The sequence below is a fragment of the Scyliorhinus torazame genome, chromosome 5, assembly GCF_047496885.1.
Source record: "Scyliorhinus torazame isolate Kashiwa2021f chromosome 5, sScyTor2.1, whole genome shotgun sequence".
Lineage (NCBI taxonomy): Eukaryota > Metazoa > Chordata > Chondrichthyes > Carcharhiniformes > Scyliorhinidae > Scyliorhinus > Scyliorhinus torazame.
Genome location: NC_092711.1, coordinates 122,975,658 through 123,002,035, shown reverse-complemented (window position 1 = coordinate 123,002,035; position 26,378 = coordinate 122,975,658). Strand labels below are relative to the sequence as shown.

Below are 26,378 nucleotides of genomic sequence, written 5' to 3'. Positions count from 1 at the left end.
TATCGCAGGATTCTCTGGGAAGCTAGGGAGGAGATTGCTCAACCTTTGGCTTTGATCTTCAAGTCATCTTTGTCTACAGGAATAGTGCCAGAAGACTGGAGGATAGCAAATGTTGTCCCCTTGTTCAAGAAGGGGAGTAGAGACAACCCCGACAACTATAGACCAGTGAGCCTTACTTCTGTTGTGGGCAAAGTCTTGTAAAGGTTTATAAGATATAAGATGTATAATAATCTGGAAAGGAATAGTTTGATTAGAGATAGTCAACTCGGTTTTGTGAAGGGTAGGTCGTGCCTCACAAACCTTGTTAAGTTCTTCGAGAAGGTGACCAAACAGGTGGATGAGGGTAAAGCAGTTGATGTGGTGTATATGGATTTCAGTAAACCGCTTGATAAGGTTCCCCACGGTAAGCTATTGCAGAAAATATGGAGGCATGGGATTCAGGGTGATTTAGCAGTTTGGATCAGAAATTGGCTAGCTGGAAGAAGACAAAGGGTGATGGTTGATGGGAAATGTTGAGACTGGAGTCCAGTTACTAGTGGTGTACCACAAGGATCTGTTTTGGGGCCACTGCTGTTTGTCATTTTTATAAATGACCTGGAGGAGGGCGTAGAAGGATGGGTGAGTAAATTTGCAGAAGACACTAAAGTTGGTGGAGTTGTGGACAGTGCGGAAGGATGTTACAGGTTACAAAGGGACATAGATAAGCTGCAGAGCTGGGCTGAGAGGTGGCAAATGGAGTTTAATGCAGAAATGTGTGAGGTGATTCATTTCGGAAGGAAGAACAGGAAGACAGAGTACTGGGCTAATGGTAAGATTCTTGGTTGTGTGGATGAGCGGAGAGATCTCTGTGTCCATGTACATAGATCCCTGAAAGTTGCTACCCAGGTTGAGAGGGTTGTTAAGAAGATGTACGGTATGTTAGCTTTTATTGGTAGAGGGATTGAGTTTCGGAGCCATGAGTTCATGTTGCAGCTGTACAAAACTCTGGTGCGGCCGCAATTGGAGTATTGCGTGCAATTCTGGTCGCCGCATTATAGGAAGGATGTGGAAGCATTGGAAAGGGTGCAGAGTAGATTTACCAGAATGTTGCCTGATATGGAGGGAAGATCTTATGAGGGAAGGCTGAGGGACTTGAGGCTGTTTTCGTTAAAGAAAAGAAGGTTAAGAGGTGACTTAATTGAGGCATACACGATGATCAGAAGATTAGATAGGGTGGACAGTGAGAGCCTTTTTCCTCAGATGGTGATGTCTACCACGAGGAGACATAGCTTTAAATTGAGGGGAGATAGATATAGGACAGATGTCAGAGGTAGGTTCTTTACTCAGAGAGTAGCAAGGGCGTGGAATGCCCTGCCTTCAACAGTAGTGGGCTCACCAACATTAAAGGCATTCAAATGGTCATTGGGTAGACATATGGACGATAAGTGAATAGTGTAGAATGGCTTTAGAGTGGGTTCACAGGTCGGTACAACATCGAGGGCCGAAGGGCCTGTACTGCGCTGTAATGTTCTATGTTCTAATTCTGTAATGGATGAACAAACTGCTAATATCCGACCTGTGCCAAAATAGGAAATGTTTTTCTTCTCCTTGCGTCTTGAAAATTCAATACTTTTGACTTGGTTGATGAATTTTAATGTCTTATGTGAGACTAAATCTCATTTTCCTCGAACATACGAGATTGGAGAACAAACGTATTTTGTGCAAACATTCCTCACACAACATGAGAAGCACTTGATGTTTCTGCCCGGTTTCAAACCGGGGACCTTTCACGTGTTAGGCGATTGTGATAACCACCACACTACAGTAACCGCTGGCAGTGCAGCAATCACTGGACATGTGCAATGTTCAACCTGACTGTGTTGCTGCAGGTCCTCATGGTTCAGCTGAGAGGCCAGCCGTTTATTTAAAACCGATGTCTCAACTTATAAAACCATCAGATATCGAACGTCTCCTCAACTTCATATAAGTTATGTTTTGCTTGAAGTGGAAGTGAAATTGAGAAGGCAGGGCTTTCATGAATAACCACAGCCGATACGAGAATTGATGGTGCCCTGCTCACTTTGCTCTGCCCCAAGAATCAGCTGTCCCACCCACTGAGCTAAACCGGACGCCATAACATTGAAGTCCGAGCCAGCCAGGAGCCGAACCAGGAATCTCCGGGTGCTGCAGTTTTCTCTCATGTGCAGGTTTGGTGGATTGATTATGCTAAATTGTCCCTTAGTGTGCAAAGGTGAAATGGGGTTACGGGAAGAGGGCAGGAGAAGTGCGCCTGGGTGGGGTGCTCTTTTGTAGGGCGGTGCCCTAAAAACCCAATGGGCCGAATGGCCTCCTTCTGCACTGTAGGGATTCGATGATGCTGCCAGAACTGTTGAGTTAATCTCACATTTTCTGTTTTTACTCTACATTACACATTTCTCATCCACTAATTATATTTATTGAACCACTGTACCATCAACTACTAGGAGCAGTGTGTTGATGTTTCAGCGACTTTGTAGGATTTTCTCTCTCACAGTCTGATGTGTATGTCTGGAGGTATTTCCCTGGTCAGGTGTTTGGGTATTTTAGGGAACAGGTAGAACTTCCTTGGTTCTACCCGTTGTCCCCTCAGATATTCCACCTGTTGTGTCTGGAGTCTTTGAGTTCTTCCAGATTCCAATTCTCCTTCCCGTCTCGGGTGTATGGGTCCAGGTGTTGTGATTAGTGTTGATTAGTTGTCTGTCCGTCTCCAACACGTATTTTTGTCTCTCGCTAATAACTGTGCTGCTACCCTTGCTTCTGATCTTATGAACATATCAGTGTTGGATCAAAGCTCCCAGATTGTCCGTCTTTCTCTCCGAGTAAGATTCTGTTTGTCTCTTGTATTTCACTGTGACAAGGCGGAGACCTGATTGAAGGGATTCAAACATGGGAGTTCTGGGAAAGATGGGCAAGGATTTGGAAGTTTGGACAGGAGAGGGAGGTTGAAGATGGGGCAGTAATTTGTAAGGATGGCAGAGTCAAGGGTTTGTTTTATTGAGGAGGGGGTGATGATGGCAGATTTGAAGGACAGAGGGACAGTACCTGAAGAGAGAGAAATGTTGACAATATCCATGGACACAGGGTAGTTGGCTGATCAGTAGCTCAGTGGGAATAGGGTTGATGGAGCAGGAGCTGGGTCTCATGGACTAGATGAGCTCTGAGAGGGCATGAGGGAAGATGGGAGACAAACCAGAGAAAGTTGTGGGTTGAAGGAAAGGATGAAATTTAGAGACAGTTTGGTCTGGTGGGCTCATGGAAGGGAGGGACGCAGCAGAGGCAGCTGATCAGATTTACTCAATCTCAGTCACAAAGAAGCTCCACAAGCTCCTCACACGTCTTGTTGGAGGTGAGGATGGAAGAGACAGGGGAGAGCGAGAGTACTTCAAAAGGAACTAACTTGTGTCAGAGATATAAAAAAGTTTCTACATACTGCGTATTTCACACAAATCTAATTTATTTGACTTTTAGCCAGAATATTAGCCCCTGTAAATGGGCTGGAGTTTGTTATCAGCAGAAAGAGACCCAAATGAACATGGTTCAGTCCTGAATGTGAGGAACAGCAAAATCCAATCACTGTGGTTACTTGTGGCCTCGTTGGTGCTTCTGCAGGTGGCCTGACTGAGTGAATCTCTTCCCACACTCGGAGCAGGTGAATGGCCTCTCCCCAGTGTGAACTCGTTGGTGCGTCAGCAAGTTGGTTGACTGAGTGAATCCCTTCCCACATTTAGAGCAGATGAATGGTCTCTCCCCAGTGTGAATTCGCTGGTGCTTCTGCAGCTGGGATGACTCACTGAATCCCTTCCCACAGTTGAAGCAGGCGAATGGTCTCTCTCCAGTGTGAACTCGCTGATGTACAGTGAGCTGAGATGAGTGTCTGAACCCAGTCCCGCAGTGAGAGCACCTGAACGGCTTCTCATTAGTGTGAACACGTTGATGGCGCATCAGTTCCCCAGAAGCTTTATAGCACTTCCCGCAGTCTGGACACTGAAACGGTCTCTCATCAGTGTGAACTCGCTGGTGCTGCTGCAGGTTGGCTAAAATAGCAAATCCCTTCCCACACTTAGAGCAGGTGAATGGTCTCTCCCCAGTGTGACTGCGTCGATGACTTTCCACCTTGGATGGGGAAGTGAATCCTTTCCCACAGTCCGCACATTTCCACGGTTTCTCCTCAGTGTGATTGCATTTGTGTCTCGTGAGGCCTGATGATTGACTGAATCCTCGTCCACACACACCACACATGTACAGTTTCTCCCCATTGTGAACAATGCTTTTTCCTTCCATGATCGCTGATATTCAGCAATGATAAATTGAGGACTCTGTCAGATCCTGATGTGATGCTTGGTTTGCGTTTCTGGAGTTTGAAGCCTCCCCTTCGAACACCCTGTCAAACTGATTGAAAACAGAAAATAGGGAGTGAGAGAGAACCCACAAAAACACAAAGGCAGGTTGTGAAATTGAGCTGAATGAATCTGGTCATTTGTGGGGCCGGCACTGGGAAAATGTGACATGAAAACTGCTCGATTGTCATTGAAAACCCAACTGGCCTCTTTGGGAGGAGAGAGAAGGGGGTGAAAAGGGATTTTGTATATCTACACGACATATTAAGAGAGTAGTTGGCAAAGCAACTTCGATCTTGAGCTTCATAAACAGTAATATTGATACCAAAACTATACTTCAAGTGACACAGTGATTAGCACTGCTGCCTCAGTGCCAGGGACTCAGGTTCAATTTCGGCCTTGGTAAGTGTGGAGTTTGCACTTTCTCCCCGTGTCTGCGTGGGTTTCCACACTGTGCTCAGGTTTCCTCCAACAGTCCAAAAAAGAGCAACTTAGGCGGATTGGCCTAGATAAATTGCCCCTGTGTGTCCAGGGATGTGCAGGTTAGGTGGGGCTATGGGGTTACAGGGACAGGGTAGGGGTCTGGGCCTAGGCAGGGTGCCCTTTCAGAGAATCACTGCAGACTTGATGGGCCGAATGGCCCTCTTTTGCACTGTGGGAATTTTTTGGTTCTAATTCTATTCTATGAATCTTTATAAAGCTCTGGTCACCACTCTTCAGGGAGGATCTGAAGGTTCTTGGGAAGGTGCAGAGGAGATTTACCAGAATGGTTCCAGCAAAGGAGGTTGAGGGGAAATTTGATTCAGGGACACACGATTATGCCAGATTTCCATCGGGTGGATAAAGAAACACTGTTTCCATTCACTGATCGTACAAGCAGTCGGGACACAGATTTAAAGTTTTGGGAAAAACCTGGATTGAACAATATAAGATCCTGAGGGATCTTGACACGGGGGATGTTGAGAGGATGTTTCCTCTTGTGGGAGAATCTGGAACAAGGGGGTCACTGTTGCAAAATGAGGGGTCAACCATTTTAGATGGAGATGAGGATTGTTTTTTCTCTTGAGGGTTGCAAGACAGGGGGTGGCACATTGCTTAGCACTGCTGCCTCACAGCACCAGAGACCCGGGTTCAATTCCGACCCTGACTGTGTGGAGTTTGCACTTTCTCCCCGTGTCTGTGTGTGTTTCCTCCGGGTGCTCCAGTTTCCTCCCACATTTAAAAGATGTGCAGATTAGGTTGAATCGGTTAGGATTGTATTCGCTGGAGTTCAGAAGAATGAGAGGGGATCTCACAGAAACGTATAAAAAAAGTGGGTGGCACAGTGGTTAGCACTGCTGCCTCATGTCGCCAAGGACCCGGGTTCGATCCCAGCCCCGGGTCACTGTCTGTGTGGAGTTTGCACATTCTCCCTGTGTTTGCGTGGGTCTCACCCCCACAAATCCAAAGATGTGCAGTGTAGGTGGATTGGCCACGCTGAAATTGCCCCTTAATTGCAAAAAAAGAATTTGGCACTCAAAATTTATGTTACAAAAAAACAGGGCGAGACAGAGTAGATTCAGGAAGGATGTTCCCGATATTGGGTGTGTCCAGAAATAGGGGTCACAGTCTGAGGATACGGGGTAGACCATTTCGGACAGAGATGAGGAGAAATGTCTTCACCCAGAGACCCTATGGAATTCGTCGCCACAGCAACTAATTAAGGCCAAAACATTGCATGTTTTCAAGAAGCAGTTAGATACAGCACTTAGGGTGAAGGGGGTCAAAGGATATGGGGGAAAGCAGGATTAGACTATTGAGCCGAATCAGCTCTGATCGTAATGAATGGTGGAGCAGGCTCGAAGGGCCAAATGGTCTCCTCCTGCTCCTATTTTCTACGTTGCTCCGTATCTATGCATGTAAATGGTCCAGGAGGTATGAGGAAGAATGTTTTTACACAGCCAGTGGCAATGACCTAAAACTTGCTGCCTATGATGGAGTTTGGAAATAGAAACAATAAATGATTTTTTTTTAAAAATTGGATAGAAACCGGAGAGAAATAAAGCTGTGAGGCCACAGAGACAGAGCAGGAGAATGACTCTGACTGGATTGCTCCAGATAATAATAATAATAATATTTATTAGTGTCACAAGTAGGCTTACATTAACACTGCAATGAAGCTACTGTGAAAATCCCCAAGTCGCCACACTCCGGCGCCTGTTCGGGTACACTGAGGGAGAATTCAGAATGTCCAAATTACCTAACAAGCACATCTTTCGGGACTTGTGGGAGGAAACCGCAGCACCTGGAGGAAACCCACAACAGACACGGGGAGAACGTGCAGACTCCGCACAGACAGTGACCCAAGCCGGGAATTGAACCGGGGTTCCTGGCGCAGTGAAGCAACAGTGCTAACCACCGTGCTGATTAGAGAGCTAGCATGGACTCAATGGACCGAATGCCCTTCTCTGCCCATAATGACTCGGACAGGTTTTGTTTTTAAATTTAAAAAAAAGGAAATTTAGAGTACCCAATTCATTTTTTCCAATTCAGGAGCAAATTAGCGTGGTCAATCCACCTAACCTGCACATCTTTGGGCTGTGGGGAAACAATGTGCAAAGTCCACATGGACGGTGACCCAGAGCCGGGATCGAACATCGGCGCCGTGAGGCAGCAGTGCTACTCACTGCGCCACCATGCCGCCAGCTGACTCTGACATTTTTGTCTAATCTCGCCTTGTAATTTAACCCCGGGGGGTTCAGATATCACTCGGGTAAATCTGTGCTACACTCCCTCCGAGGCCATTCTATCCTTCCTCAGGTTTGTTGCCGGGAACTGAACACAGTTCTCCAGGTTTGGTCTAACCAGGGTTTGTGAATCTTGGGGCTTTTCCAGTCACACTGAGACCTGAAATCTTCCCTCACAGACAGAACAGACAAACCTTTTACCTTCCACACCCAGATGCTGCTGAAATTCAGGTTCTGATGAATCGAGTGACTGTCAGATTGCGATGTGACGTTTGGTTTGAGTTTCCCGTCTGTTAAACCTCCACGTCCGGTATTCTGTAAATTTACAGAAACCTTACTGTCAGTTTAGGATAGAAATTCACAACATTCTCTCCTCACCAACTTTGATTAAATGTATTCCTGGAGGTTTGGTCACATGACCTGCCCCCATCCTCCAGCCATTAATCGGTCAACACATCCATCCTTGTGACACACTGCCTTCCTCGGCCAATTGGGAAGCAAAAGCACTCATTACCTTACAGGACAGCGTTTGACTAGGGCAGATCGGTGGCGCAGTGAGTAGCACTGCTGTCTCATGGCGCCGAGGTCACAGGTTCGATCCCGGCTCTGGGTCACTGTCCGTGTGGAGTTTGCACATTCTCCCAGTGTGTGTGTGGGTTTCACCCCCACAACCCAAAGATGCGCAGGGTATGTGCATTGGACACGCTAAATTGCCCCTTAGTTGGCAAAAATGAATTGGGCACTCTAAATTTATTTTTAAAAAGGACAGTGATTGACTGTCAGCCAAACCTTTATCCCATTTTCAATATTTTTATATCCGCTGAAGTGAAATGTTCAAAAATCCTTTTTACTGTCCGAATGATTTTCCAGAGACTCAAAATTAATATTGTTACTCTCCTAATCATGTTTCAGAGTCACAAAAATATTTTTGATTGTCCCAATGATTTCCCAGACACCCAGACATGAATCTCACCAAGGCAGAAGGTAAAATCTGAATTCACTGAAAGTTTACTGATGACCATGAAACCATTGTTGATTGTTGCAAAGACCCATCACGTTCACTCATGTCCTTCAGTGAAGGAAATCTTCTATCCTTACCTGGTCTGGCCGACACGATTCCAAATCACAGCAATGTGGTTGATTCTTTAAATGTCCTCCGAGATGGCCGAGCAAGCCACTCGGTTTAAGGGAAATTAGAGATGGGCAATAAATGTTGGCCCAGACAGTGACTCCCGCAAATGATTCAAATAAAATCCTGGAGACTCCAGTCAGTCAATCTGTGAGAGTTGGCATCCGCTCCAGACTCACTGCGCATATTAATAATAATCACTTGTCACAAGTAGGCTTCAATGAAGTTACTGTGAAAAGCCCCTAGTCACCACATTCCGGCGCCTGTTCGGAGAGGCTGGAACGGGAATTGAACCCACGTTGCTGGTCTTGTTCTGCATTACAATCGAGCTGTCTTAGCCCACTGTGCTAAACCAGCCCCTTCCCTGCGGCACCTTGTCCTCTGTAAAGATGGCAGCCGGTAATCCGGGCCTGTCACCGCTCAGCTCTCACTCTGTTCGGTGCGGTTTAAGACGGGACCGTTAACATTTTACTCGGGTGTTGAAGCCTCCACGGGGTATTTATGAAGCCTCCACGGGGTATTTATGAAGCCTCCCGGCTCACTCCGCAGCTTCTATTGCTCCCCAGCCACCCACCGGCTCCAATCCTGGAAGTCGGTCGATTGGTTCTTTCCCGCTCCTCGCACCATCAGCCTCAACCTGAACTGTGCATGCGCCGGTCACAGCCCGAACTGCGCATGCTCCAGTCACAGCCGGACTCTGCGCATTGCGAGGAGCTTCTGTCATGTGGATAGAGCACATTCTCAGCTGCTACACATGTTGGGTAACAAACCCACCATTGAAATGGATATTTTTGATATAAATTATGCTTTGCGAACTGATTACGATTCGTAACATTGGGCCAAGGCAACACCCACATCCCAAGAACAAATATGGCCCAATTCTGCTTCTCTATTTTTTTTTTTAAATGAGGGGATCTCATAGAATCATTTGTAAAAAAATTGTTGGAATCCATCCGAGACCTGGATACAGATCAATTGATTCTTGGAGGAGACTTCAATTGTGTTCTGGACACTAAATGGACTGGTCCAAGCTGATTCAACCACAACAAAAACATGAAAAAGGAATGAAACCAGACGGACCACCCGGCATCGACCCAGGCACCAGAAACGACAACGGCAAACCCAGCAAAATATTTTTATAAACCGTTCCCATCAGTAGATTGTAAAAGGGACACAGATTTAAGATTGTGAACAAGATCTACAGGGGAGATAGGAGGTAGACATTTTATACAGTGAGTGATAATGATATGGAACTCAATGCTTACACACAAAGGTCGATAATCTCCAGGTCCTGATAACTCGAACAGTGGTGTTAGAATTTGATGTGAGGATTGGTTGTGACTTTCCGGTCTGCAAATCCCTTGCTGAGCCCCTGTGAAAGAAGTTTACAAAGGCATCACTGTCAGTCCAGAAATTAAATTCAGGAAAGATAAACATTTCTCCCGGTTTGAGTTTGCTGTGTGTAAATCCTCCCCTACTAATCCCCTGTAAAAGGAGTTTCCAAAATTAATCATGGTCAGTCCAGGATAGAAATTCACAACATTCTCCCCTCCTGCTCCCTGGTCCAGGATGACCGCTCATGCCCCCCGCTGCACACTGACCCTCTTGTCATCAGCAGTCCCCTGATTTGAGGATGATGTCTACTCAGGGTTGTGAGTTTCTGCCCTGGGTCTTCATGTGGCTGAACAGAGCCGCAGAGCTTTGGATACATAGGACAGGATGTCCAATGAGACAGTGAAATCCGGAGAGCAGGATTGTCTTCCTTTTCTTTCCATTTCGGGCACCGCTTCGCATCATCAATAAGACATTGGGACTCAAAAACTAATCCAGTTTGATGGACAAGTTGTCTCCATTCTGAATAGATCATAGAATGTACAGTGCAGAAGGAGGCCATTCGGCCCATCGAGCCTGCACCGGCTCTTGTAAAGAGCACCCTACCCAAGGTCAACACCTCCACCCTATCCCCACAACCCAGTAACCCCACCCAACACTAAGGGCAATTTTGGACACTAACGGCAATTTAGCAGGGCCAATCCACCCAAGCCTGCACATCTTTGGACTGTGGGAGGAAACCGGAGCACCCGGAGGAAACCCACGCCGACACAGGGAGAACGTGCAGACTCCACACAGACAGTGACCCAAGCCGGGAATCAAACGTGGGACCCTGGAGCTGTGAAGCAATTGTGCTAATCACTGTGCTACCGTGCTACAGCCCCGCTCAGTACAAACTGGGTCCCGTCAAGTTTTCCGAGGTTTGGGGCTTACAAGAGTTTTACACAACGTTTCCGCCCACCCCCGTGATCTCTCGCTTCCTCCATATTGTTTATCGCCTCTTACCAATTTTGGATCCGAAGAATCACCCGAGGAAAGAGCAGTGCTCCGAAAGCTAGTGTTTGAAACAAACCTGTTGGACTTTAACCTGGTGTTGTAAGACTTCTTACCAGTATCCGAAGAAGACGCCCTTCTACTTCGCTATTACCCACACTGAGCATGCTTCAATCACAGCGGACCCCGTCCCTCATTCGTTCCGATTGGTTGGAGGACCAGTGGCCCTCACTCGGTCCTCCAGACCCGCCCCTCCTCTTCCTATTGATCGGGAGCTGCCATCAATCACCCGGGTATTCTGACGGTTGCAGATGGTGAGAGCGGCCACAGGCTCAGGCTGACTCGCTGATTGTCCAATAATAACAGTGAGATTCTCAGTGGGACAATCAGACAATAATAGTGGAGATGGGGCCCAGAGGAGAAACAGCAAAGGATTCACTCACTTTGAGAGTAACAAACACAGTGTCTGTTCCCATAATAAGAGTCAGGCTGCAGTGTGTGAGTGAACACATCATTGGACCCAATGTAGAGTCATAGAATCCCCTCAGTGCAGAAGGAGGCCATTCGGCCCATCGAATCTGCAGCAACCCTCTGAAAGAGCATCCTACGTTGATGGATTCCCCACCCTATCCCCACAACCCCTCCCAGTGACAATTTAACACAGCTAATCCATTTAACCTGCACATCTTTGGACTGTGGGAGGGAGCCAGAGCACCCGGAGGAAATCTACGCAGACACAGGAAGAATGTACAAACTCCACACAGACAGTGACCCAAGGTCAGAATTAATCATAGAGTCTACAGTGCAGAAGGAGATCATTCGGTACATCGAGTCTGCACCGGCATTACCTGATCTGGCAAACTCACCGAAATGTGATGTCTTCTGAATTCCCTAGCAAGCCACTCAGTTTAAGGGCAATTAGGAATGGGCAACCAAGCTGGTTTGCCCGTGACACTCACATCCCATAAAGAATAGAGAAAATAAAAGGGCTGTTTCCAGTGCCGGTTTCCAAGGAATCAGTACTGGGTCCTGGGCTGTTTCGCACAGGGCTAAATCGCTGGCTTTGAAAGCAGACCAAGGCAGGCCAGCAGCACGGTTCAATTCCCATAACAGCCTCCCCGAACAGGCGCCGGAATGTGGCGACTAGAGGCTTTTCACAGTAACTTCATTGAAGCCTACTTGTGACAATAAGCGATTTTCATTTCGTCATTGATTTGAAAGTAAATGTAGGAACATGAATAAGAAGTTTACCTGTGACACAAAAATAATTGAACACTTAAGCTGGAGGAAAAACAAGGCAAAGGATTACATGATAAATGGCAGGACAGGACTAGTTAGGCCAGAGCTCGATTCCTGTACACAGGAAGATTGCACCAGAGAGAGTACAGAGGGGATTTAACAACATCAGCCAGAAATTGACAATGTTTGCTCTGAGGAAAGATTGGATAAACTGGGACTGTTTTCTTTGGAACAGAAAAGACTGAGGAGAGACCAAAATGAAATGTTGAAAAGCAGCCTGGCTAGCTCAGTCGGTAGAGCATGGGAGTCTTAAACCCAGGGCCGTGGGGTCAAGACCCACGTTGGGCGCTTCAGCTTCTTTAATCCGAGAACATTGAGCTGAACTGTTTTTTGGGTGGCACGATAGCAGTGGTTAGCACTGTTGTTTCACAGCACCAGTGTCCCGGGGTTCAATTCCCACTTGGGACACTGTCTACGCAGAGTCTGCACGTTCTCCCAGTGTCTGTATGGGTTTCCTCCCACAAGTGCCGAAAGACCTGCTTGTTAGGTGAATTGGACATTCTGAATTCTCCCTCCGTGCACCCGAATAGGTGCCAGAGTGTGACTACTAGGGGATTTTCAGAGAAACTTCATTGCAGTGTTAATGTAAGCCTACTTGTGACAATAATAAAGATTATTCTAAATGTATGAAATTCTGGGGGATCATGGTGGCACAGTGGTTGTGTGCCTGCGTGCTGGGGACCCGGGTTCGATTCTGGCCCCGGGTCACAGTCTGTAAGGAGTTTGCACATTCTCCCATTGTCTGTGTGGGTTTCACCCCCACAACCCAAATATGTGCAGGGTAGGTGGATTGGCCAAATTAAATTGCCCCTTGATTGGAAAACAATATAAATTTATCTATTTTTTAAATTCTGAGGGATCTAAATAGATTGGATAGGAAGGTCCTATTCCCTTTGGTTGAGGGATACATATAAAAGGGGTCAGAGATTTAGGGAAGGACTAGGAGGTTTAGAGGGTGGTGAGGATCTGTGGCATGCTGCCTGAAATGATGGCAGAAACCCTCATAACATTTAAAAAGTATACAGATAGACATTTGAATTGATGTAACTTAAAAAGCTACAGACCGAACTTCCGGGTGCGGCGATAACCAGCTAGGTCGCACGTTTCGGCAGGTCCCGGTGGAACGCACTTTTGGGCTCTTGATAGGAGCCCCAACGGCAATTCTAACGGCAAAAAACACTGTGCTGGAATCCAGAAGGGAATCCCCCCTGGACACGGATGGAAAAAAGAGAGGAAAGTGGCTGGATTGCGGTGGATCCTCCAGAGCAGCGGCCAGGAAGGCAGGTACAAAGCAAGATGGCGTCGGAAGGAGGCAGTTTAATATGGGGCCCTGACCAACAAGTGTTCCTGCGGCGTTGCGTGGAAGAACTCAAAAAGGAGAAGAAGAAGGAGCTGTTGGCCCCGATATTACAAGCGATTGAGGGGCTAAAGGAGGAGCAAAAGACCCAGGAACAGGAGCTTCGGGTCGTGAAGGCAAAGGCTGCTGAGAATGAGGACGACATACAAGGCCTGGTGGTGAAAACGGAGATGCACGAGGCACAACACAAAAGGTGTGTGGAAAGGCTGGAGGTGCTGGAGAATAATGCGAGGAGGAAGAATTTAAGGATTCTTGGTCTTCCCGAAGGTGTAGAAGGGGCGGGCGTCGGGGCATATGTGAGCACGATGCTGCACTCGTTAATGGGATCGGAGGCCCCGACGGGTCCGCTGGAGGTGGAGGGAGCCTATCGAGTTACGGCGCGATGACCGAGGGCCATAGTGGTGAGATTTCTCCGATATAAGGACAGAGAGATGGTCCTCAGATGGGCAAAGAAAACTCGGAGCAGTAGGTGGGAGAACGCGGTGATCCGCGTATATCAAGATTGGAGTGTGGAGGTGGCGAGAAGGAGGGCAAGCTTTAATCGGGCCAAGGCGGTGCTGCACAAACGGAAGATTAAATTTGGAATGCTGCAACCGGCAAGACTGTGGGTCACACATCAAGGGAAACACCACTACTTCGAAACGGCAGATGAGGCGTGGACATTTATTGTCGAGGAGAAACTGGAGTGAGCGGGCCATAAAAAGAACGTTTGGGACAAAGTGGGGGGGTGAATATGTGGGATGAAGGGGGGGGAAAGAGGGAAGAGATGACTTCCCAAGTTGTTAATCCTGCGACCCTGTAACTTTTCTCTCTTCCCCATGTCGGGGGGGAGGGGGGAGGGAGGATGAGGAGCTGAGGGCGCCGGCCATTGGGGGCAGGGCCAAAAGGGAAGCGCGGGCTTTGTTCTCGCGCTATGGTAATCACGGCGGGAACAGGGAAGCAGGAAGGAGGGGGCCTCGCACAGTGTGAGCCGAGGTCATGGGGGGAAGCCGAGGTCGGCCAGAGTTTGCTGACTTCTGGGAGCAACATGGGGGGGTGCAATTACGCTAGTTTGGGATCTAGTGGGGGGGCGGGGGGTTAACTGGGTTGCTGCTGCTGGGGAGAAGGGGGAGCTGGTATGGGGGGGGGGGGTGGTCAGGGCGGGGGGGCGCCGCTTGGGGGAGATACGGCTACGTGGGAACCGGGTGAGTAGCTGGATTGAAAAAGGAGATGGCTAGTCGTCAAGGGGGGGGGGTAAAGAGCCCCCCAACCCGGTTGATCACGTGGAATGTGAGAGGGCTGAACGGGCCGATTAAGAGGGCATGGGTACTCGCACACCTAAAGAAACTTAAGGCAGCTGTGGTTATGCTTCAGGAGACGCATCTGAAGCTGATAGACCAGGTCAGACTACGCAAAGGATGGGTGGGGCAGGTGTTTCATTCGGGGCTAGACGCAAAAAACAGGGGGGTGGCCATACTAGTGGGGAAGCGGGTAATGTTTGAGGCAAAGACTATAGTGGCGGATAGTGGGGGCAGATACGTGATGGTGAGTGGCGAATTACAAGGGGAGGCGGTGGTATTAGTGAACGTGTATGCCCTGAACTGGGATGATGCCAACTTTATGAAGCGTATGCTAGGACAAATCCCGGACCTAGAAGTGGGGAAGTTGGTAATGGGTGGAGATTTTAATACGGTGCTGGACCCAGGGCTGGACAGATCGAGGTCCAGGACCGGAAGGAGGCCGGCTGCAGCTAGGGTGCTTAAGGACTTTATGGAGCAGATGGGAGGAGTAGACCCCTGGAGATTTAGTAGACCTAGGAGTAAGGAGTTTTCGCTTTTCTCCTATGTCCACAAAGTTTATGCACGAATAGATTTTTTTGTTTTGGGAAGGGCACTGATCCCAAAGGTGACGGGGACGGAGTACACGGCTATAGCCATTTCGGATCATGCTCCACATTGGGTGGACCTGGAGATAGGGGAAGAAAAACAACAGCGTCCACCCTGGAGAATGGACATGGGATTATTGGCAGATGAGGGGGTGTGTTTAAGGGTGAGGGGGTGTATTGAAAGGTACTTGGAACTCAATGATAATGGGGAGGTACAAGTGGGAGTGGTCTGGGAGGCGCTGAAGGCAGTGGTTAGAGGGGAGCTTATATCTATTAGGGCACATAAAGGAAAGCAGGAGGGTAGGGAAATGGAGCGGTTGTTGAAAGAACATCTGAGGGTGGACAGACAATATGCGGAGGCACCGGAGGAGGGACTGTACAGGGAAAGGCAAAGGCTACATGTAGAATTTGACTTGTTGACTACGGGTAATGCAGAGGCACAATGGAGGAAGGCACAGGGTGTACAGTACGAATACGGGGAGAAGGCGAGCAGGTTGCTGGCCCACCAACTTGAGGAAAAGGGGAGCCGCGAGGGAGATAGGGGGGGTGAGAGATGAGGAGGGAGAGATGGAGCGGGGAGCGGAGAGAGTGAATGGAGTGTTCAAGGCATTTTACGAAAGATTATATGAAGCTCAGCCCCCGGATGGGAAGGAGAGAATGATGTGCTTTCTGGATCAGCTGGAATTTCCTAATGTGGAGGAGCAGGAGAGGGTGGGAATGGGAGCACAGATTGAGACGGAGGAAGTGGTGAAAAGGATTGGGAGCATGCAGGCGGGGAAGGCCCCGGGACCAGACGGATTCCCAGTTGAATTCTATAGGAAATATATGGACTTGCTGACCCCGCTACTGATGAGAACCTTTAATGAGGCAAGGGAAAGGGGGCAGCTGCCCCCGACTATGTCAGAGGCAACGATATCGCTCCTCCTAAAGAAGGAAAAAGACCCGCTGCAATGCGGGTCCTACAGGCCCATTTCCCTCCTGAATGTGGACGCTAAGATTCTGGCCAAGGCAATGGCAATGAGGATAGAGGATTGTGTCCCGGGGGTGGTTCATGAGGACCAAACTGGGTTTGTGAAGGGGAGACAGCTGAATACAAATATACGGAGGCTGCTAGGGGTAATGATGATGCCCCTACCAGAGGGGGAAGCGGAGATAGTGGTGGCGATGGATGCGAGAAAGCATTTGATAGAGTGGAGTGGGATTATTTGTGGGAGGTGCTGAGGAGATTTGGTTTTGAGGATGGGTATATCAGGTGGGTACAGTTGCTGTATAGGGCCCCGATGGCGAGCGTGGTCACGAATGGACGGGCGTCTGACTATTTTTGGCTCCATAGAGGGACGAGTCAGGGATGTCCTCTGTCCCCGTTATTGTTTGCACTGGCGATTGATCCCCTGGCCATAGCATTGAGGGGTTCCAGGAAGTGGAGGGGAGTACTCAGGGGGGGGGGGGGAAGAACACCAGGTATCTCTGTGTGCGGATGATTTGTTGCTATATGTGGCGGACCCGACGGAGGGGATGCCAGAGATAATGCGGATACTTGGGGAGTTTGGGGGTTTTTCAGGGTATAAACTGAACATGGGGAAAAGTGAGTTGTTTGTGGTGCATCCAGGGGAACAGAGCAGAGAGATAGAGGATTTACCATTGAGGAAGGTAACAAGGGACTTCCGGTACTTGGGGATCCAGATAGCCAAGAATTGGGGTACATTACACAGGCTTAATTTAATGCGGTTGGTGGAACAGATGGAGGAGGACTTTAAGAAATGGGACATGGTGTCCCTGTCATTGGCAGGTAGGGTGCAGGCGGTTAAAATGGTGGTCCTCCCGAGATTCCTTTTTGTGTTTCAGTGCCTCCTGGTGGTGGTCACGAAGGCTTTTTTCAAAAGAATCGAGAAGAGTATTATGAGTTTTGTGTGGGCTGGGAAGACCCCGAGAGTGAGGAGGGGATTCTTGCAGCGTAGTAGGGACAGGGGGGGGGCTGGCACTACCGAGCCTAAGTGAGTACTACTGGGCCGCCAATGTTTCAATGGTGTGTAAGTGGATGGGAGAAGGGGAGGGAGCGGCGTGGAAGTGATTGGAGAGGGCGTCCTGCAGGGGGACTAGCCTACAAGCAATGGTGTCGGCACCGTTGCCGTTCGCACCAAAGAAATACACCACAAGCCCGGTGGTGGTAGCTACATTGAAAATTTGGGGGCAGTGGAGATGGCATAGGGGAAGGACGGGAGCTTCGGTGCGGTCCCCGATAAGAAACAATCATAGGTTCGTTCCGGGGAGAATGGATGGGGGATTTGGAGCATGGCAAAGAGCTGGGGTAGTACAACTGAGAGATCTGTTTGTAGATGGGACGTTTGAGGTCTGGGAGCGCTGACGGAAAAATATGGGTTGCCCCAAGGGAATGCATTTCGGTACATGCAATTGAGGGCTTTTGCGAGGCAACAGGTGAGGGAATTCCCGCAGCTCCCGACGCAGGTGGTGCAGGATAGAGTGATCTCAGAGACATGGGTGGGGGATGGTAAGGTGTCGGACATATACAGGGAAATGAGGGACGAGGGGGATATCATGGTCGATGAGCTGAAAGGGAAATGGGAAGAAGAACTGGGGGAGGAGATTGAGGAGGGGCTGTGGGCTGATGCCCTACGTAGGGTAAACTCATCGTCCTCGTGTGCCAGGCTAAGCCTGATACAATTTAAGGTGTTACACAGGGCGCATATGACTGGAGCACGGCTTAGTAAATTTTTGGGGGTAGAGGATAGGTGTGCGAGATGCTCGAGAGGCCCAGCAAATCACACCCACATGTTCTGGTCATGCCCGGCACTACAGGGGTTCTGGGTGGGGGTGGCAAAGGTGCTTTCGAAGGTGGTGGGGGTCCGGGTCGAACCAAGCTGGGGGTTGGCTATATTTGGGGTTGCAGAAGAGCAGGGAGTGCAGGAGGCGAGAGAGACTGATGTTTTGGCCTTTGCGTCCCTAGTAGCCCGGCGCAGGATATTGTTAATGTGGAAGGAAGCCAAACCCCCGTGTGTGGAGACCTGGATAAACGACATGGCAGGGTTTATAAAGTTAGAACGGATTAAGTTTGTGTTAAGGGGTTCGGCTCAGGGGTTCACCAGGCGGTGGCAACCGTTCGTCGATTACCTCACAGAAAGATAGAGGGAATGGAAAAGAAGTAGACAACAGCAGCAAACCAGGGGGGGGGGGGGAAGGAATCGAACGGACTCTGTGATGTTATTGTATATGTATAATATGTATTAGGTAGTTGTTATAGGTAATTGTATATTGGATTGTATTTATTTTGGACAAGGCAGTTGCCATTCAGTTTTGTTTTTGTTTATATATTATTTATTTACTTGTTTAAAACTGGCCACTGTTATTTATATTGCTTTATTGTTGTGTAAAAGAAACACTACATACTGTTCTGTTTGGCCAAAAATCTTGAATAAAATATATATATTTTTAAAAAAACTACAGACCACAATCTGGAAATTGAGATTAGGCTGAATACCTACTTTGTAGCCACGATGAGCTGAATGAAATGCAACAGGAACAACAAACTTTAATAAAATCCGGGATAGTAACTCTCACCGCAAACAAGGTCAGCAGTTTGCCCAGTTTAGCTGCCAAGTATGCTAATGCGGTAATTAAAAAATTTACCTGCATACATAAGAGTACTGTGGTGAACCAATGTGTACACCTATATTAGGGGATGTAAGGTAGGACCTGCACTCCAGGTTCGCCGGTAGCCCCTGCCGGCTGGCTCCACCCACTAGGAGCTGTATAAATAGGTGTGTCCTCCATTCATCTGCCATTTTGCCAGCTGCAGTAGGAGGCCACGCATCTGACTGCAAAAAAGCCACACTTGTACCCAATCTGAGTCTTTGTGCAATTGATCACGCATCAATTTATTGCAGTCAGGTTTTCAACGAAATGGATATCAAAATCAAACCAGATCGCCTGCTGCTGGATCTGCACTCGCCCAACGCCAGAAAGGACTTTACTCACTGGCTAGCTTGTTTTGAGGCTTACATCAACGCTGCGATCCCCACGCCAACGGAGGCTCAGAAGATAAACGTCTTGTATTCTAGGTTGAGCTCCAGCGTGTTCCCGTTGATCCAGGACGCCTCGGGTTATGCGGAAGCGATGGCACTCCTAAAAGGACACTATGCGCAGAAAACAAACACGCTCTTTGCCAGGCACGTACTCACCACTCGCTCTCAACTCCCTGGTGCGTCCATCGAAGACTTCTGGCGAGCCCTAATCCCATTCTTCCGGGACTGTGACAGTCAGGCCGTTACGGCCGCTGAACATGCTAATCTCCTCATGCGCGATGCTTTCGTAACAGGGATTGCGTCGGACCGCATCCGAGAATGACTGCTGGAATGGGCCATGCTCGAACTAGCGGAGACAAAAACGTTAGCGCTCTCCATGACGGTCGCATCCCGTAATGTCCAGGCATACCCCCTCGCCGCGCGGCCTACCGTCCTACCCATCCTGGACCCAGCAAACGACCCCCCCCCCCCAGCTGGGGCCCAGCCTAGTCAATACGCCTGCGCCACACGCCGATCCATGCACCCTGGGGGTCCCCACTGCTACTTCTGCGGTCAACAGAAGCCCCCTGCAAACTCTGCTGGGCCCGCGCCTCCGCTTGCAAGTCCTGTAGTAAAAAGGGCCACTTCAGAGCTGTGTGCCAGGCCCGCGCAGTCGCCGCTATCGTGCCCGCTATCGGCCCCTCCTGCCACCAAACGCACAATGGGCGCCGCCATCTTTTCCTCCCGGGGCCATTTGCGGCCAGTGGGCGCCGCCATCTTCTCCCACTCAGTCCACGTGCGGGCCAAGGGCGCCGCCATCTTGCCCAGCACCACCAACGTGCGTCCCTTGGGCGTCACCATCTTGTCCCACCCCGCAATGGGCACCGCTATTTTGTTCCCCACAGGACCTCCGGACACCCCACGATCTGGGTCGCCGACACTCTCCATCCGAAACCTCTGATGACCACCCGCAGCTCGCGTCGATGACGCTGTACCAATCTCGTCCACACAACCTGGCCACTGCTTCGACAACGGTGAAAATCAACGGCCACGTAACCTCTTGCCTGCTCGACTCCGGGAGCACCGAACGCTTCAGACACCCAGATACGGAAAGGCGCTGCTTCCTCGCGGTCCACCTCGCCTATCAAAGGATCTCCCTGGCCTCCGGATACCACTCCGTCCCGATCCGAGGGTTCTGTACGGTCATTCTCACTGTCCAGGGCGTAGAACTCAGTGGTTTCCGTCTCAGCGTCCTTGCTAATCTCTGCGCTGCACTATTGCTGGGCCTGGATTTTCAGTGCAATCTCCAGAGCCTCACCATTACATTCAGTGGGCCCCTACCTCCACTCACCGTTTGCGGTCTTGCGACCCTCAAGGTTGACCCCCCCCTCCCACTTTGCCAATCTAACTGCGGATTGCAAGCCCATTGCCACCAGGAGCAGACGGTACAGCACTCAGGACAAGGCCTTAATCAGGTCCAAGGTCCAGTGGTTGCTTCAGGAAGCCATCATCGAGGCTAGCAACAGCCCCTGGAGAGCCCAAGTGGTAGTAGTAAAAACTGGGGAGAAACACAGAATGGTCGTGGACTAGAGCCAGACCATCAATCGGTACACGCAGCTCAACGCGTACCCCCTCCCACGCATATCTGATATGGTCAATCAGATTGCGCAGTACTGGGTCGTCTCAACAATTGACCTGAAATCCGCCTACCACCAGCTCCCCATCCTGAAATCGAACCGTACGTCTACTGCCTTCGAGGCGGACGGTCGGCTTTATCACTTTCTTAGGGTTCCTTTCAGCGTCACTAACGGGGTCTCGGTCTTCCAAAGGGAGATGGACCGAATGGTCGACCAGTACGGTTTGCGGGCCACATTTCCGTACTTAGATAATGTCACCATCTGAGGCCATGATCAGCAGGACCACGATACCAACCTCGCTAAATTCCTCCGCACCGCCACTCTTCTCAACATTACGTATAATAAAGAGAAGTGTGTGTTCAGCACGACCCGCTTAGCCATCCTCGGCTATGGAGTCCAAAACGGACTTCTGGGGCCTGACCCCGAACGCATGCGCCCCCTCATGGAGCTCCCCTTCTCCCACTGCCCCAAGGCACTCAAACGCTGCCTGGTGCTCTTTTCCTACAACACCCAGTGGGTCCCAAACTATGCGGACAAGGCCCGCCCATTCATACACTCTACTCAATTTCCCCTCGCAGCCAAGGCACAACATGCCTTCGCCCGAATCAAAGCTGACATAGCCACGGCCAGGATGCACGCAGTGGACGAGGCACTGCCCTTTCAAGTAGAAAGCGACGCTTCAGATGTCGCCCTTGCCAGCACTCCAAATCAGGCAGGCAGACCCGTGGCATTCTTTTCCCGCACCCTTCATGCCTCTGAAATTCGACACTCATCCGTCGAAAAGGAGGCCCAAGCTATCGTTGAAGCTGTGCGCCATTGGAGGCATTACCTGGCCGGCAGGAGATTGGCTCGTCTCACTGACCAACAGTCGGTAGCCTTCATGTTTAACAACACGCAGCGGGGCAAGATCAAAAATGATAAAATCTTACGGTGGAGAATCAAGCTCTCCACCTATAATTACGAGATTTTGTATCACCCCAGCAAACTCAACGAGCCCCCAGAAGCCCTCTCCCGAGGTACATGTGCCAGCCACAAGTAGACCAACTCCGGGCCCTGCATGACAGCGTTTGTCACCTTGGGGGGTCACATGGCTGTACCACCTTGTCAAGGCCCGCAATCTGCCCTACTCCGTCGAGGAAGTACGGACAGTCACCAGGGATTGCCAGGTCTGTGCGGAGTGCAAGCCGCACTTCTACCAGCTGGACTGTGCGTGCCTGGTGAAGCCTTCCCGCCCCTTTGAATGCCTCAGTGTGGATTTCAAAGGGCCCCTCCCTTCCACCGACCGTAACACGTACATTCTCAGTGTGGTCGATGAATACTCAAGATTCCCCTTCGCCATCCCATGCCCCGATATGACGTCTGCCACCGTCATCAATGCCCTCAACACCATCTTCGCTCTGTTTGGTTTCCCCGCCTACATCCACAGTGACAGGGGATCCTCATTCATGAGTGGCGAGTTGCGTCAGTTCCTGCTCAGCAGGGGTATCGCCTCCAGCAGGACGACCAGCTACAACCCCTGGGGTAACGGGCAAGGAGAAAGGGAGAATGGGACGGTTTGGAGGGCCGTCCAGCTTGCCCTACAGTCCAGGAACCTCCCAGCCTCTCGCTAGCAGGAGGTCCTCCCTGACGCACTACACTCCATCCAGTCACTACTGAGCACCGCCACAAATAACACACCCCATGAACATGTTTTTACCTTCCCCAGGAAGTCCACGACTTGGCTCGCAGCTCCAGGACCAGTCCTGCTCCGTAGACACGTCCGACTCCACAAGGCGGACCCCTTAGTGGACAGGGTACACTTGCTCCACACCAACCCTCAGTATGCCCACGTGGAGTTCCCCAACGGCCGCCAAGATACTGTCTCCCCCAGGGACCTGGCACCGTCAGGTTCCACCCCAGCACACTCCCCCGCCCATGCGCCTGCCTCCCCTCCCCCGGCGCTACCAACATTAACCCCACCAGGCCCATCCCTCCCCTCCCCCTCCGCCCACACAAGAGGACGAAGAAGATTTTGGCACGCTCCCGGGGTCATCCGACTACTGGCCAACACCGACATCGGTGACACCAGCACCACCATCGCTGCCACCGTTACGTCGCTCCCAGCGAATCGTCAAAGCACCATATCGACTGAACCTCTGACGGCTCCGGACCGTCAAAATGGACATTTTTGTTTCCTTTCCCACTCATATTATAAGACACTGAGCCACTGTACATAATTTGCAATGTTGTATATAGTTCCACACCACCCCCGCCGGACTCATTTTTAAAGGGGGTGAATGTGGTGAACCACTGTGTACACCTGTATTAGGAGATGTAAGATAGGACCTGCACTACTGGTTCGCCGGTAGCCACTGCCAACTGGCTCCGCCCACGAGGAGCTGTATAAATATGCGTGTCCTCCATTGATCTGCCATTTTGCCAGCTGCAGTAGAAGGCCACGCATCTGACTGCAAAAAGGCCACAGTTGTATCCAATCTGAGTCTTTGTGCAATTGATCGCGCATCAAGTACAACAGCAAATTATTTAACTTCCCCAATGTGATCGGTGTAATTAGTCTCAAATTTAACCCGGAATGGTCATAAAAAATTTCCCAGTCACTCTGATATCTGAAATCTTTATCCACGGACAGAACAGACAAACCATTTTACCTCCCAATGATATTCAGGTCCTGATGATTCGAGTAACTCAGTCAGACGATGATGTGATGTTTGGTTTTAAGTTCCCGTTCGTAAATCCTCCTCTTTCGAAAGGGATTTCACTCTCATTCCAGGAGAGAAATTCACAAGATTCTCTCTTCCGGCTTCCGGGTCCTGGACGGCCGCGCATGCGCTCTGTTGCACCTGAGAAAGATGGCGGCCGCGCAGGCGCCCTGCGGCATAGCACCCACAAAACAGATGACAGCCGTCAACAGGGGCCGATCAGATAGAAAAGCGCCGATGCGGCGCCCCATTCGGGACATACACCGAATTGTATCAAAAGTACCGGAACCAATATATCACCCTGAGGAACGTAATGAAATAATGGCGGATAAGGCTACCCAGAATGCCAGGCGCGGATGACTACGCACTATGTTCGTCACAGGAGTCAGAACGCGCAGGCGTCAGAATGTCTCGCCTCTCTGTGTGGAGCATGCGCGGTGCTGCTCCGGGCTGAGCGCAGCCGCAGTGAGAGCGAGTGCGGCTCCCAGAGGCTGAATGAGAGCCGCCGCGAGCGGGGACAATGTGAGAACCCAAACCTCCCCCAATAAGACCCATTGATTTTATTGTCAGTCTGCAGACGGGAACTGGAGAACTGAACCCAGACAGAGGAGAGGGAGGGAGAAAACTGGCAGTGGAGGAAAGAAATGGGTTTGGATTTCAGCCCAGGGAGGAGGGAGAGTGTGTGGGACGGGGATTGACAGCTTTGGGGGAACAAGAGAGGGAAAAATGTTCCAGAGAAACTAGAATTGTCTGTCAGAATTTCTATCCTGGACTGACAGTGATGGCTTTTGCAAACTACTTTTACAGGATATTGGAAGTGGAGGATTGGCTGACAGAAAACTCAAAACCAAACATCACATCGAGATCTGACAGCCACTCGATTCATCAGGAGCTGAATATCATCAGGCTTTGAAACTGGAAGGAGAAATGTTTGTCTCTTCCGTTTAAGGGAAAAACATGTCAATGATCAGTGTGACTGGAAAAGCACCGAGACACACACACACACCCTCGAATGAGAGTGTTTCATTGCACTGAATGGAAAGAGCTTGAACTAGTTACACAGCCTGAAAGAAAATCACACCATTCACAGCAGGAAAAAACTATACTCCTGTTGCGTGTGTCGACAAGGCTTTAAGCGGGAGAGACATAAAGACCCCTCACAATGGAGAAACCCTGGAAATGTGCGGACTGTGGGAGGGGTTTCAGTTACCATCACAACTGGAGATTCATCGGCACAGTCACACTGGGGAGAGACTGTTCACCTGCTCCATTTGTGGGAAGGGATTCACCCATTCATACAACCTTCACACACACTAGCGAGTTCACATTGGGGAGAGGCCATTCACCTGCCCTGTGTGTGGGAAGAGATTTGCTTGATCATCCCACATTGTGACACACCAACTTGTTCATACTGATAAGAGACCGTTTACATGTCCTAACTGTGAAAAGAGTTTTAAATGTAAAAAGGATCTGCTGACACACCAACGTATTCACACTGGGGAGAGACCGTTCTCCTGCTCCCTGTGTGGGAAAGGATTCATTCAGTCATCCCACCTGCAGACACATCAACTTGTTCACTCTGATAACAAACATTTTAACTGTCCTGACTGTGAGAAGAGCTTTAACAAAAAGGATTTACTAACACACCAATATGCTCACACTGGGGAGTGACCGTTCACCTGCTCTGTGTGTGGGAAAGGATTCAGCCGTCCGTCTGCCCTACTGAACCACCAGAGAATTCACACTGGGGAGAGGCCATTCACCTGCTCTGACTGTGGGAAGGGATTCATTAATTCATCCAACGTTCTGTTGCACCAGTAACTTGATACAGGGGACAGACCATTCACCTGCTCTGAATGTGGGAAGGGATTCACACGTTCATACAACCTTCTGACACATTAGCAGGTTCACAGTGAGCAGAGACTGTTCACTTGCTCAGTGTGTGGGAAGGAATTTACTCGTTCATCCAATCTATTGAATCATGAGCGAGTTCACACTGGAGAGAGGCCATTCACCTGCCCTGTGTGTGGGAAGGGATTCAGTCAGCCATCCAACCTGCTGACACACCAGAGAGTTCACGGTGGGGAGAGGCCATTCAACTGTAATGTCTGTGGAAAGGGAGTTTACTCACTCATCCCACCTGCTAACACATCAGCGAGTTCACAAGCGACTACAAGGTTTAGATTATACCATTATTGATGCTGTTAATTATGTCCAGGACTGAATAATGTTCACTCTGACTGTCTTAATCTGCTGATGAGGTTTATAAATGTGAAATAAATCAACTTTATTTGAAACGTTGTTGCAGATCTTTCACACCTGAGTGTTTAACATCACCTGTCTGGAGCTCAGAAAGGACAATCTGTGGAAGGATCATACGGCAGGAACAGAACTTCAGCCTGGACACAGTCTTTCAGGGTCACGCTGAGAGGGACAAACAACACTTTGGTCTTTCTCATATCATTTTACTGTCAGCAAAGCCCCCGTGTGGGTTAATCCTGAGGCGTGTAAGAAATGTGTCCCAACCGCTCTCTTCCATGTTTCAGAGCTCCTAGAACAGAAGCTCTTTTACAACTGTGTTCAGAGTCAAGAAGAACAATGGTGAATGCTGGAAATGTGCTGTCAGATCTGAGATTGGTGTAAAACTGTGATGTTCCTGATTGAATTTAAAGCAGCTGGTTTAAGTTTCCAGACTGAAAATGTGTTTGTGTGACAGTCACAATGAATTAATTGAATAGAAACCTATTTAACATAGATTGGTTGAAGTCTGCGTTAAAATAGCAGCTGTTAACTGCTGGGATAATTGGACAACAGTTTGATTCCCAGATAATGAAGGAGCTGCAGTGTGTATCCAAGAATTTCCAGTTTTGTTTATGTGTGCTTCCCACATTCTGTCTTTTTAAATAAACCTCAGCCCTGCGGGCCTTTAACAATCAGAAACATAACAGAGTAAGGGCAAAGCTGTGCC

General features: G+C 49.6%; 2 long non-coding RNA genes across 2 annotated transcripts; one reads left to right on the top strand and one right to left on the bottom strand.

The window, feature by feature from the left end:
* Nucleotides 1-3,454: 3,454 nt before the first annotated feature.
* Nucleotides 3,455-23,518, bottom strand: LOC140419672 (uncharacterized). The gene is made up of 4 exons (XR_011945968.1): nt 23,360-23,518; nt 9,476-9,582; nt 7,283-7,396; nt 3,455-4,407 (listed from the first exon to the last, which is right to left on the bottom strand). It is a non-coding gene; the product is annotated as an uncharacterized lncRNA (long non-coding RNA).
* On the top strand, nt 7,997-26,355 carry LOC140419673 (uncharacterized). Its single transcript, XR_011945969.1, has 2 exons — nt 7,997-8,065; nt 25,719-26,355. It is a non-coding gene; the product is annotated as an uncharacterized lncRNA (long non-coding RNA).
* The last annotated feature ends 23 nt before the right edge of the window (nt 26,356-26,378 follow it).